The sequence below is a fragment of the Electrophorus electricus genome, chromosome 18 (assembly GCF_041902795.1).
Source record: "Electrophorus electricus isolate QZ-2024a chromosome 18, ASM4190279v1, whole genome shotgun sequence".
In the NCBI taxonomy this organism is placed as follows: Eukaryota; Metazoa; Chordata; class Actinopteri; order Gymnotiformes; family Gymnotidae; genus Electrophorus; species Electrophorus electricus.
Window position 1 is genome coordinate 15,004,958 of NC_137514.1, and position 12,775 is coordinate 15,017,732.

Below are 12,775 nucleotides of genomic sequence, written 5' to 3' on the forward strand. Positions count from 1 at the left end.
AAACTGAAAACTTGTAACAGTTCAATGTAATTCTACAAAACTGGATAGTAAAGTGCTTAATCTAAATTTTTCCTTATATAAAACTTCTTATAAATGAAAGTCTCAGTGACAGAATTAATATGTCATGCTTTACCTCACCACTCAGCTGCGTGTCTGTATTTGTATTGTACTGCTGTACCGTTCTTTTGTGTTGCACCATGGACCAGAAGAAATGACATCTCATTCCAATGTACATAAAGTTAACGAATGAAAGAATGACAATAAAACCTAAATTTGAACTTGAACTTCAACTTAAATTGCATTGATTTTTAGAAACTTTTAAGGGTGTACAACTCACTGCTGTAATATTGAGGAGGCAGAGCAGGATGCGGGGACGAGTTGAGTAAAACAGACATACGTTTATTAGAACATACAACACAGAACACATAGCTCGTAGGCTATCGGGGTTAAACATTGACAACATCCACAACAAGACAAGGGATTTATATACCTGCACAATAATGATACAAAACAAGGATCAGGTGAGAAACATGAGAGGGCTTGACCCTGCAAACACACACACACACACACACACAAAGACTTCGGGGGGGGGGCGTTATCGTAACAAATCCATACATTTGCATATGGCATTTTTTTATGTTTATCTGCTCATACCATCTGCACAGCTAAATATGTATTGGTTTGTGTAAAACATTTCATATTTAATTTCTGAAAATTTCAGAAATGTCATATTTCAGATTTCAATTCTTAATCAATCAAAAAAATCAAAATTGATTTATATAGCACTTTTTACAACAGATGTCACAAAGCAGCTTTACAAATGTCCGAGTTGAAGCCCCCAGTGAGCAAGACAAGGGCGACACTGGCAAGGTAAAACTCCCTAGTGAAGGAGGAGGAAACCTGGAGAGGAACCAAGACTCAAAGGGTGGCCCATCCTCCCCTGGCTGACAATGGTCACCACAATAATAACAATTTTAAGAGAAAAATAAATAAAAAATGAAAAAAATAAGCAATTAATGTCTAGTCCAACTTTCTAGAGGTCCTAGTCTTGTCCCGATGGTGTGCGTGTGTCTGAAATCCATCCCACAAGAGAACGTCCATTAAGGGCAACGGTGAAGTAGTTGGCTGGGGTGGAGGTGTGGTGGGCAACAGGAGGGGACATCAGAAGGTGGTGGGAATAGCCAAGGCAGCTGAGACGGGTTGAGGCTCAATAACGTCATGACATCAGGCGTAGGTGTACCTCGGCAGAAAGAGAGAATAAATTATTAGGCGTGTCCAGGTATGAGGGTGTGTAAATTAGGGAACTATAATGTGCAAAGATGGACTCCGGCAGGTCTAGCTATGGCAGCACAGCTAAAAGGAAAGAGCCAGAAGGAACCACAGGCATGAGGGCACCCTGGAACATCAGTACTCTGCTGCTCTCAGTCAACAAACCTGAGTGACAAAAGAGAGGTGAAGTGACAGCATCGTAACATCCAAGTTTACAAAACTGTCAATGCCCGTGGACCCCCAGATCTACACCTTTACCTAAGATGGGAAGTAGTTAATAAAATGCCTGACGGTGCAGATAGGTTTTCAGCCTAGCCTTAAATATTGAGACGGTAAAGACTTAATGAGAAGGTAAAGTCTTAATGAGAAGGAAAAAAGGAGGGCAGGTCTGGTGCCTTCTAAAACCTGCCACTTTTCACAGCAAAATCCATAATTTAATATCCAATTCCTGGTAAATGGCCATTGCAGTCATCTGGTATCTTCCCTGAAGGAAATAAAAGCATATTTTGTCCCATTTCATGTATTTTTCATATTTAGTATGACCACCTAGCAGGCTATTATGGTTCTTCTGATCTATGATACTGAATGGTGACGTGAAACATCATTACTGTCCTCTTATGCTAACCAGCAAGCATCAGCAGTTTTCATTACAACCAGACTTTTCTACAGTTTTTCACATCAGTAGGTCAAGCCTGGCCAAGGCCTGCTACACTTTATTGTGTAGCCTTTTTGCACACACCCAGTCAGACCCACTGCACGTAATTCCACAGTGAATTGATATCTAATCTTCATGGAACTCATGACTGTGGGAATAATTAAGCCGTGTCAATATGCAGTTTTTACAAGGACAATGTTAAAATACAGGTAGCCTAAAGTAAGGAGACATTTGGATTTAATGGTACAGGTTTCAGGGTAATGCTGTTGTTTGTACACTGGCAGTATAACAAGTGAAATTTCATTGTAGATGTACATTTAAAATGTCATATTTTATTGTGGTTTTTTTTCAGTAGAGTTGAGACAAGGGGCGCCGTGACATTTAATGGGATAACCCACAATATTTCCATTTCAGAAGCTACAAAAGTCTTACTAATTGCTCTCCAAGGGGTAGAGACTGTACCCAAGTGTGGTTTTAGTTAAAGTTCATTTTAGTTCTTCTCTCTGGCTGATCTATTAAAAGAGAATCTGGTCTTTAAGCACAGGAGAAGGAACAAAGGTCTAAGTTTATTGTGAAAAGAATGAGGAACTTGTCGTTAATTACCTTCCTCTGTGTGCATTTGCATGTGTGAATAAGAGCGAGAGAGAGAGAGAGAGAGAGAGAGAGAGAGAGAGAGAAAGAGAGAGAGAAAGAGAGAGAGTGAAGACTAAAGGGATGGGTCAGCATAATGAGAGTGATTGGGGAGTCTCCATTAGTTATAATTGTTTCATAACAGATGGACTAAAGTTTCCAGTTGGTCTACAGTGTTAGCCCATACATATACATACACACACACACACACACACACACACACACACACACACACACACACACACACACACACACACATGCGCCGATTTAAATAGGGCAACCTGATGACAGACAAAATTAGAACACACGCAACACAAGCCACCATAATCCCTGCTAGTAGCATGCTTAGCAGGTGCTGACCTAAACGCATGTGTGTTTGTTTGCATATGTGCATGTGAGTTAACAGATGTAGCCTTGTAATTAGATAAACTGTCCCCAGAGGTGGTCCCTGGGTGGATCCACTCAGATGAATCACTAAATTCTCGCTGAAGTACATACTGTATGAAAGCCTGGGACATATTATTCAGCAATTTTGCCTTCATATTACAGATGCAAAGGGGTTTAAAACATACAATTAAAACAAATTCTGTCCAGAACAATCCTTGCAACACATGATCGTTGCACTATGTACATTATTGTCAAATGACTGCAAATCCTTGTCTTCAGGACTTCACTCCTTAATGCTATGCCCGGACCTTCTATGTTATTATATTTAGAAACCTGGCTGTGCGCGAACGGTACTTAACTCTTTTCGACTCATTTTCTTTCATGCATTATTCAGGTCGGCCTTATTTAGAGGCTGCGGCTTACAATGAATATTGTCAGTGTGCAGCTCCACAGACTCCGCGGATTGGGGACCCTTGGGATAGCGCCTCGGGCGACCCTTAAGCAGTCCGAAGGAGAAATATATCTGGCGAGCACAGCGTGAAGCAATCGACGGTCAGATCAGTTGGATCGGACCTCCGCTGCGTCTAATTGGCCAGGCGCAACAGATAGACGCATCGACGGTGCCGGCGCGGTGGTCGGGATGGCTCAATCGAACGCGCTCTTTAAAGAAGCTGTGCGGTGAACATGCCAGGAAGGCAGGAAACTAAAGGAGATGGAGCCACGTGGTTAAGTTAGACTACTTACTGGGCAAATTTGACCTCGCAGGGCATTCTGCGGTTTTAACATGAGCGGTAGACGCGAGACTGAGCCGTCTGTCTCACTGCGCAATTTGCTAAAGCTATTCTGCGCAACTGAGTATATATAGTAGAGCTTTGAAACTGTAGTAGATGCCAGCGAGGTACGTAGCAACAACCTAGTTTGCTACTTAATTAGCTTGGCAATTCACAAGTAATTATAAGGTCCCAGAAGGTGTCTCCGAAGTGCTCTAAGCACCTAACTTTGATAATTAGACTCAGACAGCCTGGTGGTCTCAGGCAAAGTTACCGGCTGTGCACTAACCTGAGACCTGTAGCTAACAACCTACTTTCCTCTGATCTGTTGTCATTAATGAGTATGAAAAGTTTGGTGTGCATGGCCAACAGAGCGAGTTACTGTCAGGCACCACACTTGCTCGGGTGATGAAATAAAGTACTTAAATAGTCTTCAATTTAAATGGATGTCCATGGGGAGTTGAAATTCCTGCCCACATTGGTGAATGAATGAATGAATGAATCGGTGTTACGTATGGATTAGCGATTAATGCAACAGAAAATTAACAAAAAATAAGGGATTATTAGCAAGGAGTGAAGCGTGTATTGTGCATGATGCTGACCATCACACACTCATTTCGGAAGTCATTTGTTTTGACCGCACTAAAAACAAATGGGGAGTCGTATTTAAAGAGCGAATAGAGTGGGGAATGCTATTGCTAAGACACTTGGCTCAACTTCACAGAGAGAAAATCCTACTTTAGGATATTTTTGCCCAGACACGGGATCTGTTGGTACTGCTTATTATGAACTGTGCGTTGTTATGAATTGGACACGAATAGTCTCTAAGCAGCCTCTTTCTGAATACCTACTGCCAAATTCTGATGTCATATTTATTTATGCTAGTAATCAGTCTCATGCTCAAACACACACACACACACACACACACACACACACACATACACACACAGACACACACACACCACTTCAGCGTAGCTCCTGGTCTGTCATATGAATGACATTTATTCAAAATGACACCAGTGACAGTACATAATTCACCATGCCAAGCATACGCTGATTTTATACATATATTCACATATTTATGAGTAAACCCCCCATCACATGTACACTTTAGACATGTATTCACATATTTATGAAAGATCCCTTCTCGTCCCCAATGACACACATACATCCACACACACTTTGACATCATCACATATTTATGAAAGATTTGCACAAATTCCTACACCTACACACTTTCATCAAGACATACATGAATGCATTTATGACAGATATACACACACGCACGTGCACCCACATTTCCAACACATTGTATTGGTGTCATAGGCATTGATCCTAAACTTGCAAAGTGCCGTTCAGCTTAGACAGTAAAACAGACATTTAACACAAAGACAAGGCTTCCTTTATATCATATCAGTGAGATAAGCTTTACTTTCAAGTTACAGAGTGAAATCGAATGATTTGCAGAACTCAGAGTTCAGCTGTTTATTTATGCAGCCTATCACTCCTGATCCTACGATTTCATGCTAATTCCCTTTTCATATAGATATTTAGAAACACACATATACAAAGTGCATTCTCAGAAGATATTACAAGTATATGAATCTTGTCTTCAAAATAGAACCTCTAGCAGATATTTGTCCGCTCTGGTGAGCAGTTGTGAGGTTTGTATGTAGCCCTTGGACTGGTTCAAACACACAGCAGATGTGGACTTTGCTGACAGCATTCACTGTACTATTCATTTAGGAATGAGCTTTGTTACCCTTCTCATGACTCACTCTATGAACATCTACTTGGGCGTGTCCCATTTGGCCACACTTAGGGAATTACGCCCCCTTGGTAAGTGCCTCGATCCATTACCTATTTAATGTGAACGCAATGGGGTCCCTAGCTTCCATCTACACATCAAATAAGTACTAAGTAAAGCCATGGGAATATGTATAATAGATATGAATGAAGTCAGTGCGGTGTGAGGGTGTGGTCACCTTATCAACAATATGTAGCTGGTATGTGCACTCAATCCCCATTTCAGAAATACTTTGAGAACCCTTGGTTATTCTCCACCACCTTCAGGGCTGTGCTCCACTTTGACCTTGTAACTTCTAGCCTGTAGTTGATATAGATGTTTCAGAATACTATGCCTGCCATTTGATTATGGAGTATGATTATGATGTTGTGTTTCTGCCAGGTGCTCATGGAGTGCTTTTTCAGCCAGTAAGCACAGACCATGTCAGGGCCTGGAGCTGTCCAGCTCTTCAAATTTGAGACTGTTTCTTGTATGTCTGCTAGAGTGATGGTTACTGGATCCCTGTGCAGGGAGGTGCTGTGGTCAGCTCTCAGGTTTGACAACCCCTGGGCACTGTTGTATATATATATATATATATATATATATATATATATATATATATATATATATATATATATATATATATATATATATATATATATATCAGCTGATAAAGGACATCTGTCCAGTGCTGTGTTTTGAGGCAAAGAAAAGTTTTAAACAATACAATACAGATGTTTAAACTGAAGAGTTCAGAAGTCAATATTTGGTGGAATAACCCTGATCTTCAGTCACAGCTTTCATGGGTCTTGGCATGCTCTCTACCAGTCTTTCACATTGCTGATTAGATTTGGTTCAGGTGATCACCCAATCAGTACCTCATTAAGTAGAACGAGGTGTGCCTGTGTTGAAATGCAGCAGATATTGGAATGGAATGGCTGCCATACATATGCACACACACACACACACACGAGAGAGAGACAGAGAGAGAGAGATATCAAAAATTGTAGTAAAGTACACAGAGATTCCAGAGAAACTTTGCTGTTTCCAGTGGCAAGGAATGGACACTGCATTAATGACATATCTGCTTGCAATGCCAGTTGTTGCTATAGCAGCAATTACATTAGGAAACTCAAAGAAAAAGAACTGATCTACACTCTTGGAACTTTAGAACCCCATTGAATGAATGTTATGATTTAAACATCTACCTTTTCACATATAAAGTGGCTCCTCCTACTATTAGTTCAGAAGCACTTTGCACAGACACACACACACACACACACACACACACACACACACACTCACATGTATGTTGTAGTTTTGGCTAACATAGTGGGTTCTCTTGGCTGTTATTACCAGTTTTGATAATCTCCTAATATGAAAAAAATCCAGTTATTAGCAGAAGTGTCTGTGTACATTAAGTGCTATGTCATTTACTCCCAAAACATTGCTGCTGTACTTTGAGGGGTGGGTGGAGCCTCCTTGTGTAGAATGTGGCGCTGTCCCTGGTGCTGAATACCACTGCCAGCTGTTTGATCTCTGGCTGGGCTGTTAAGTTGTTGATACTCCAGCACAATAACTATATGGAGAGTGCAGATTAGAAAACTGTTTACGGACCTGAAGCTATACACGTTCTTATTACTCATTGTGGGGGACCCAGTGAAGTGTGATTGAAATGGTTTTTAAATCAGAGTGAAGAGACTTCCTTGGGTTGTGTGTAATAATGCAATCACTGAAAATAATCACACTGTGTCTCCTGGCATCGTACAGACCTATAGAAACTAAGATATTACAATAGATAATCTATGAAATGCTATGTTTGGAAAACACTGGTTATTTAAATCTTGAGACCCTCACACACTGATTGCTGGTTCGATTCCCAGTGATGCCATAGCCATCCAAGACTATCCAAGAGAGTACAACTGGCCTCGCTCTCTGTAGAGGCTGGATGGCTCCTCCCAACCAATCCCGCCACACAACGCCAATCAAGTAGGCATCTACTTGCCAGCATGCATGGAAATGGGGGTGGCACTCTCTTCCAGACATGCTGAAAAGATGCAGTGGCTAGCTGCATGCGCATTGGAGGAAGCGAAGCACATACTGGCCTTCACCCTTCTGGCTTGGTGGTGTTGTGCAATGGGGGAGACATAGTTAGCTAGTGGGTGAAACTGGAAACTGCTAACATTTTTAGAAAAAAGGATAATGCATGCTCACACATGCATATGCACACACGCGCACACACAGACACAGATGCATGCATGTGCATGTGCACGCGCATGCGCACACACACACACACACACACACACACACACAGCCCTATAGTGAAGATAAGATTAAGCTCTTGATTTGCAGCTAAGATCAATATAAATTATTCAGATTCAAACACAGGTCCAGGCAGAGAGTATGCAGATGCGCTACAGATGAATGGACTTGCTGTAAAAACTCTTATCCTGGGCAATGCACCCTATGGGAGAAAGGGGAAAGAGAGATGGAAAAAAGAAGAGAACAGAGGCGAGAGACATACAAGGAGAGAGAGAAAGAGAGAAAGGTTGTCTGGGGAATACTAAACTCAAACTAAAGTTAGTATATTTCTTGTCTGTTCTTATAAGTGCTCCCCCTCTGTTCAGTGTGTGTGTGTGTGTGTGTGTGTGTGTGTGTGCATGTGCTAACCCAGATTGTTAGGAGAAAGTACTTTGTAGTCAGGACATCGTTGTATTGCTGAGTGGCCTGAAACTCTGTGAAGATGTCACACACACACACACACACACACACACACACACACACACACACACACACACACACACACACACACACACACACTTCTTTTACTTCTGGGACCTTTGGTATCTAGGTTCAAACTCCTTTGGCAACCCAACACCCTTCAGATTAAAAAAAAACTCTCCCAATCAATACAGTTCCCCCTGCAGAGTAAAAGAATCAATGCTATTAATTTATTAAAGGTGCTCAGTAGAAATCTGTTGAGAACAAAAAACTCTTGTTTGGCTTAAATTGCTTCATGCCCACAGACCAGATGAACTGTTTTAAAACAGTGTTGCACAGAGAAATATATGGTGGTACTAACATGCAGCATTTGATACAATACTGCTAAAATATGTATACAAAATGTTAAAAACTGGCTAAAAAAAATCTGCAGTGAATTTGTGCACACAAGCATGCATGAGCACACAACATACATGCATACACACACACAGAGAGAGAGAGAGAGAGAGAGAGAGAGAGAGAGAGAGAGAGAGAGAGAGAGAGCCTGGTCCTGAAGTTGTTTCTGTGAAAATATATGCAACTTGCAAACATCTATGACTGAACGAAATTCCTTTTCTCTTATCATCTGAACTGTGTGTGTGTGTGTGTGTGTGTGTGTGTGTGTGTGTGTGTGTGTGTAAATGGAACTCTGCCAAAGTGGGTGAGCAAAAAAGGGGGGTGGGTGGGAGTCAAAGCAAGCCTGAAGGCTGACCGCTGGATGGGTTACAACAAACTCTCATTAACTACAACACATCCAAGCAAACAGTAGAAATAGATGTGTGTGTGTGCGTGTGTGTGTGCGTGTGTGTGTGCGTGTGTGCGTGTGTGTGTGTGTGAGACTCTGCTCTTTGCATTTTACATAAATCTATAGACAGGCTTATATAACACTCATCTCCGGCCGTCATTTTTCTACCTTTACCTTTCTTTCTACACAACTCTCTCTCTAACTCTATCTCATTGTCACTTCTCTCTCTCTTTCTCTTTCTCTTTCTCTCTCTCTCTCTCTGTCCTACACACACACACACACACACACACACACACACACACATATACTCACTCTTTCTGTCTTACACACACACACGCACCACTCTCACTCTCTCTCTCTCTCTCTTTCTTCCCACTCATCTAGCCTTGCTGTTTGTGATTTTTTTTCTCACTGAGCACACTGGCTCATCCTACTTGGAAAGATTTGCTTTTCCATCATCCTCTTCCTTTCTGCTTTCGTCCGCCTTCAGATGGGCTCAAATTCATTTCAAGCCCACCGCGTTTCAAGCCTTGACAACTGGCCATGTTCACCTCAAATAAACGGCACCTTTGTCTGCAGAAGACACCTGAAAGGCGTTTTATTTCTCAATGATGCGATTTTTCACGGCCACGGTTGTTTGTGTTGACGACTGCTGCCCCCTAGTGTTCACTCAGTGAAGTCACGTTAAAACGCAACTCGGCTAGAAGAGGCCGCGTTTAGTTGCATCATGGCGCTGTTTATCTCTGGAATGGATAAATATTACTGAGAGAAATGTAACGTGTTGCTATGGCGATGAGCTTACGGAAACTGTGAACTGGAGATGCCGTGTGAAGAAAGGAAAAGAATCCGGATCAGACGAAATTCGACAAACACCTCTCTCGCGCCCACAAGCTGTTCTCTCTACGTGAACATTAAAATTCCTCAATGAAACAACAGGAATGTAAGGGAATTGGGAGAGAGAGAGAGAGAGAGAGAGAGAGAGAGAGAGAGAGAGTGTCTTCAGTTTCACTCAGGCTACGCCTTGATATATATTTTAATGAACTGGTGAGCGTAAGTAAAACCAACAGGTTGCGAGTTAGATAACATTTCCTTTTGTTGTGAAATTTAGTTGCGAAATGTATTTTGACGATGAATTAGCCTGCCAGGCCTTAGAATGAGGCTTAAATCAATATCACCACATTTTCCATCCATAATAACTACTCTAAATAATACTGATCATAAAGAAAACTCAAGGTCAACTCCAGTTTAAGCTATTTCTCAATGCCTTGCTACACATATAAACTCTAATGTAATCAAAAGCCTGAAGAAATTATTTATTTATTCGTTTTTGTCTGAAGAGCTTTCAAGAGGTTTTTTTTGTACTCATTTCATTAAAATAAAGTTGTAAATTACTTAAAGATAAAATTTTATATATATATATATATATATATATATATATATATATATATATATATATATATATATATATATATATAGAGAGAGAGAGAGAGAGAGAGAGAGAGAGAGAGAGAGAGAGAGAGAGAGGTCTTTCGTCGGCTGTTCAAGCAAAGTGCTTCTGAACTAATAGTAGGAGGGGCCAGTTTATATGTGAAAAGGTAGATGTTTAAATCATAACATTCATTCCATGGGGTTCTAAAGTTCCAAGAGTGTAGATCAGTTCTTTTTCTTTGAGTTTCCTAATGTAACTGGCATTGTAAGCAGATATGTCATTAGTGCAGTGTCCATTAGTATTAAAATGCCTTGCCACTGGAAACGACATATCCTTAATTCTGATGGTGTGAAGGTGTTCAACAAACCAAACAGTGAGCCTTCTCTTGGTTTCCAATGTAGTTACATCTCTTACAAGTAATACAGTAGACAACTCCCACAGTGATGCACGAGGAAGAGTGGGTGATGATAATAGATCCTTTTATGCCAGTTATTTTAGCTGTTGTGTTAATAAATTTACAGCACATCTATAGCTGTTGCAGGCTACAGTACCACAGCCATTATTTGAATGATCTTATCTCACTATTGACGAGCATGTCTTTGACGTATTTATGCGTATATATATATCACAACTACCCCACCACCACCAATAATAATAATAATACTGATAATGGTGCTATTCATTATTTCTTCATAACAATTAGAATTAGAAAATTTATAGCTACAGAAGTTAAGCACTCTATTTTTACTTTCAAATAGAAAGAATGGCCATGTTTCAGTTTATGCCTCTAGCCTTTCGACTGGGTACTGATTCTAGGCCACAGCAAAGCTTGTGCTTGGCCCACTAGCAGCCAAGCACACTCCCTTCAGGGACTGACAAGCTTCCAACACTGCTCAGTGGCTGGTGCTGTTTGCCCGCTGTTGAGCTGTTACAGGGCCAAACACACTCTTCTGACCTTGGAAGAAGTATGAGTCAAGTTCAAGTTTAATGTCATTCCTTACTAAGTATCCTTATTGCACAAAGCACATAAAATTAAAGTTACAGAAAAAAACAACTCTCAAACTATAATTCAACTAGCCTATTTTGTGATGTTTCATAGCTTATACATGTCACCAAGGATAAATAATTCAAAAGGATCCATTTTGTGTACGGATATCAATGATCTATCTTAGACTAGATTCCTCCAGCTAAAACAGGATTCACAACTTTTAGGACAACAGTCAGGATTTGCCTGGTGACTCCAGAGATATCCCAGGCATGTTTGCATGACAGTGCAGAGTGATCACATCAGCAGCTTCCGACTGCGGCCCTTCACGGAATTACGGAAATTCCTGGACAGTGCTTTGATGCGTTTTTTAATTTATACATTTGTAGCATATTTTCATTTTAAAAGTGACCTTTGACCTTTGTACATACAGCCTGGAACCAGTAAACTAGTTGGTCATATGATGAGCAGTATTATATAGATATATAGACTGGTTCCAGTAATGTTTTAATAAAATCCTACAGGTCGTTTACCTCCAGAGATGCAGACAACACATCTTGACATTGCGACACTTGTAGCTTTATGCAGAACTGCCATGCAGTACTCACCAAAAGCCACACAACTTCTGCTGCTCATTGCTTTTACCCAGTCATAATTAAATCTTTATTAGCTGTGTTTAATCACTTGGCAAAAATCAATGCTGGAGCTCAAAGTGTAGAACACATATTGGCACAGTTTTGCAGAAATGTTAAGATCCTGACTTACAATGTGATCTACAACACTACTGAAACAGTGTAATACATGCAGCCATGCAGAAACCACACTGGAAGGAGTCTGGTTTCATCCTGATTGCATTTCTGACTTTGACATCTTAGCTCTTTTCAGTGAGCTGGGGGCTTTCAGGGTGTTCTAGGGTATTTTTAGAACATTTCAGGGTGTTCTAGGGTATTTTTAGGGTGTTTCAGGGCATAACACTTGGATAGGTCTACCACACTTCTACATATATACTGTATACCCAGTCTAAAATTTTATTCACTTTACAAAACTCTAAAGAATAAACCGGAAACCTTATCTGGAGTTCTGAATAATTAATCAGCTTGTTGATCTATTTGCCAAAACCTTCAAAAAAACAAAGTTTCCAGCAAAATGTGCCTTTTCCTCCATATATTGCCCCCAGTTGCAGGGTCAACAGGGAGGTATGTATTCTCCAGCATACAACATGGTCAAACGAGAATTACATTATATATATGGTAAGCCTGGGTCAGCGTAACTAATAATGTTGATGCCAATTAAACTTAGAAATTCTATAGAGCAGTCATATATCTTTTTGAAATTCAGGGCACGATGACTTTAATGAGT

At 40.6% G+C, this 12,775-nt stretch overlaps 1 long non-coding RNA gene across 1 annotated transcript; it reads right to left on the minus strand.

Moving 5' to 3' along the window:
- Window positions 1-378: 378 nt before the first annotated feature.
- On the minus strand, window positions 379-3,675 carry LOC145652128 (uncharacterized). The gene is made up of 2 exons (XR_014118343.1): window positions 3,365-3,675; window positions 379-1,240 (listed from the first exon to the last, which is right to left on the minus strand). It is a non-coding gene; the product is annotated as an uncharacterized LOC145652128 (long non-coding RNA).
- Window positions 3,676-12,775: the final 9,100 nt, after the last annotated feature.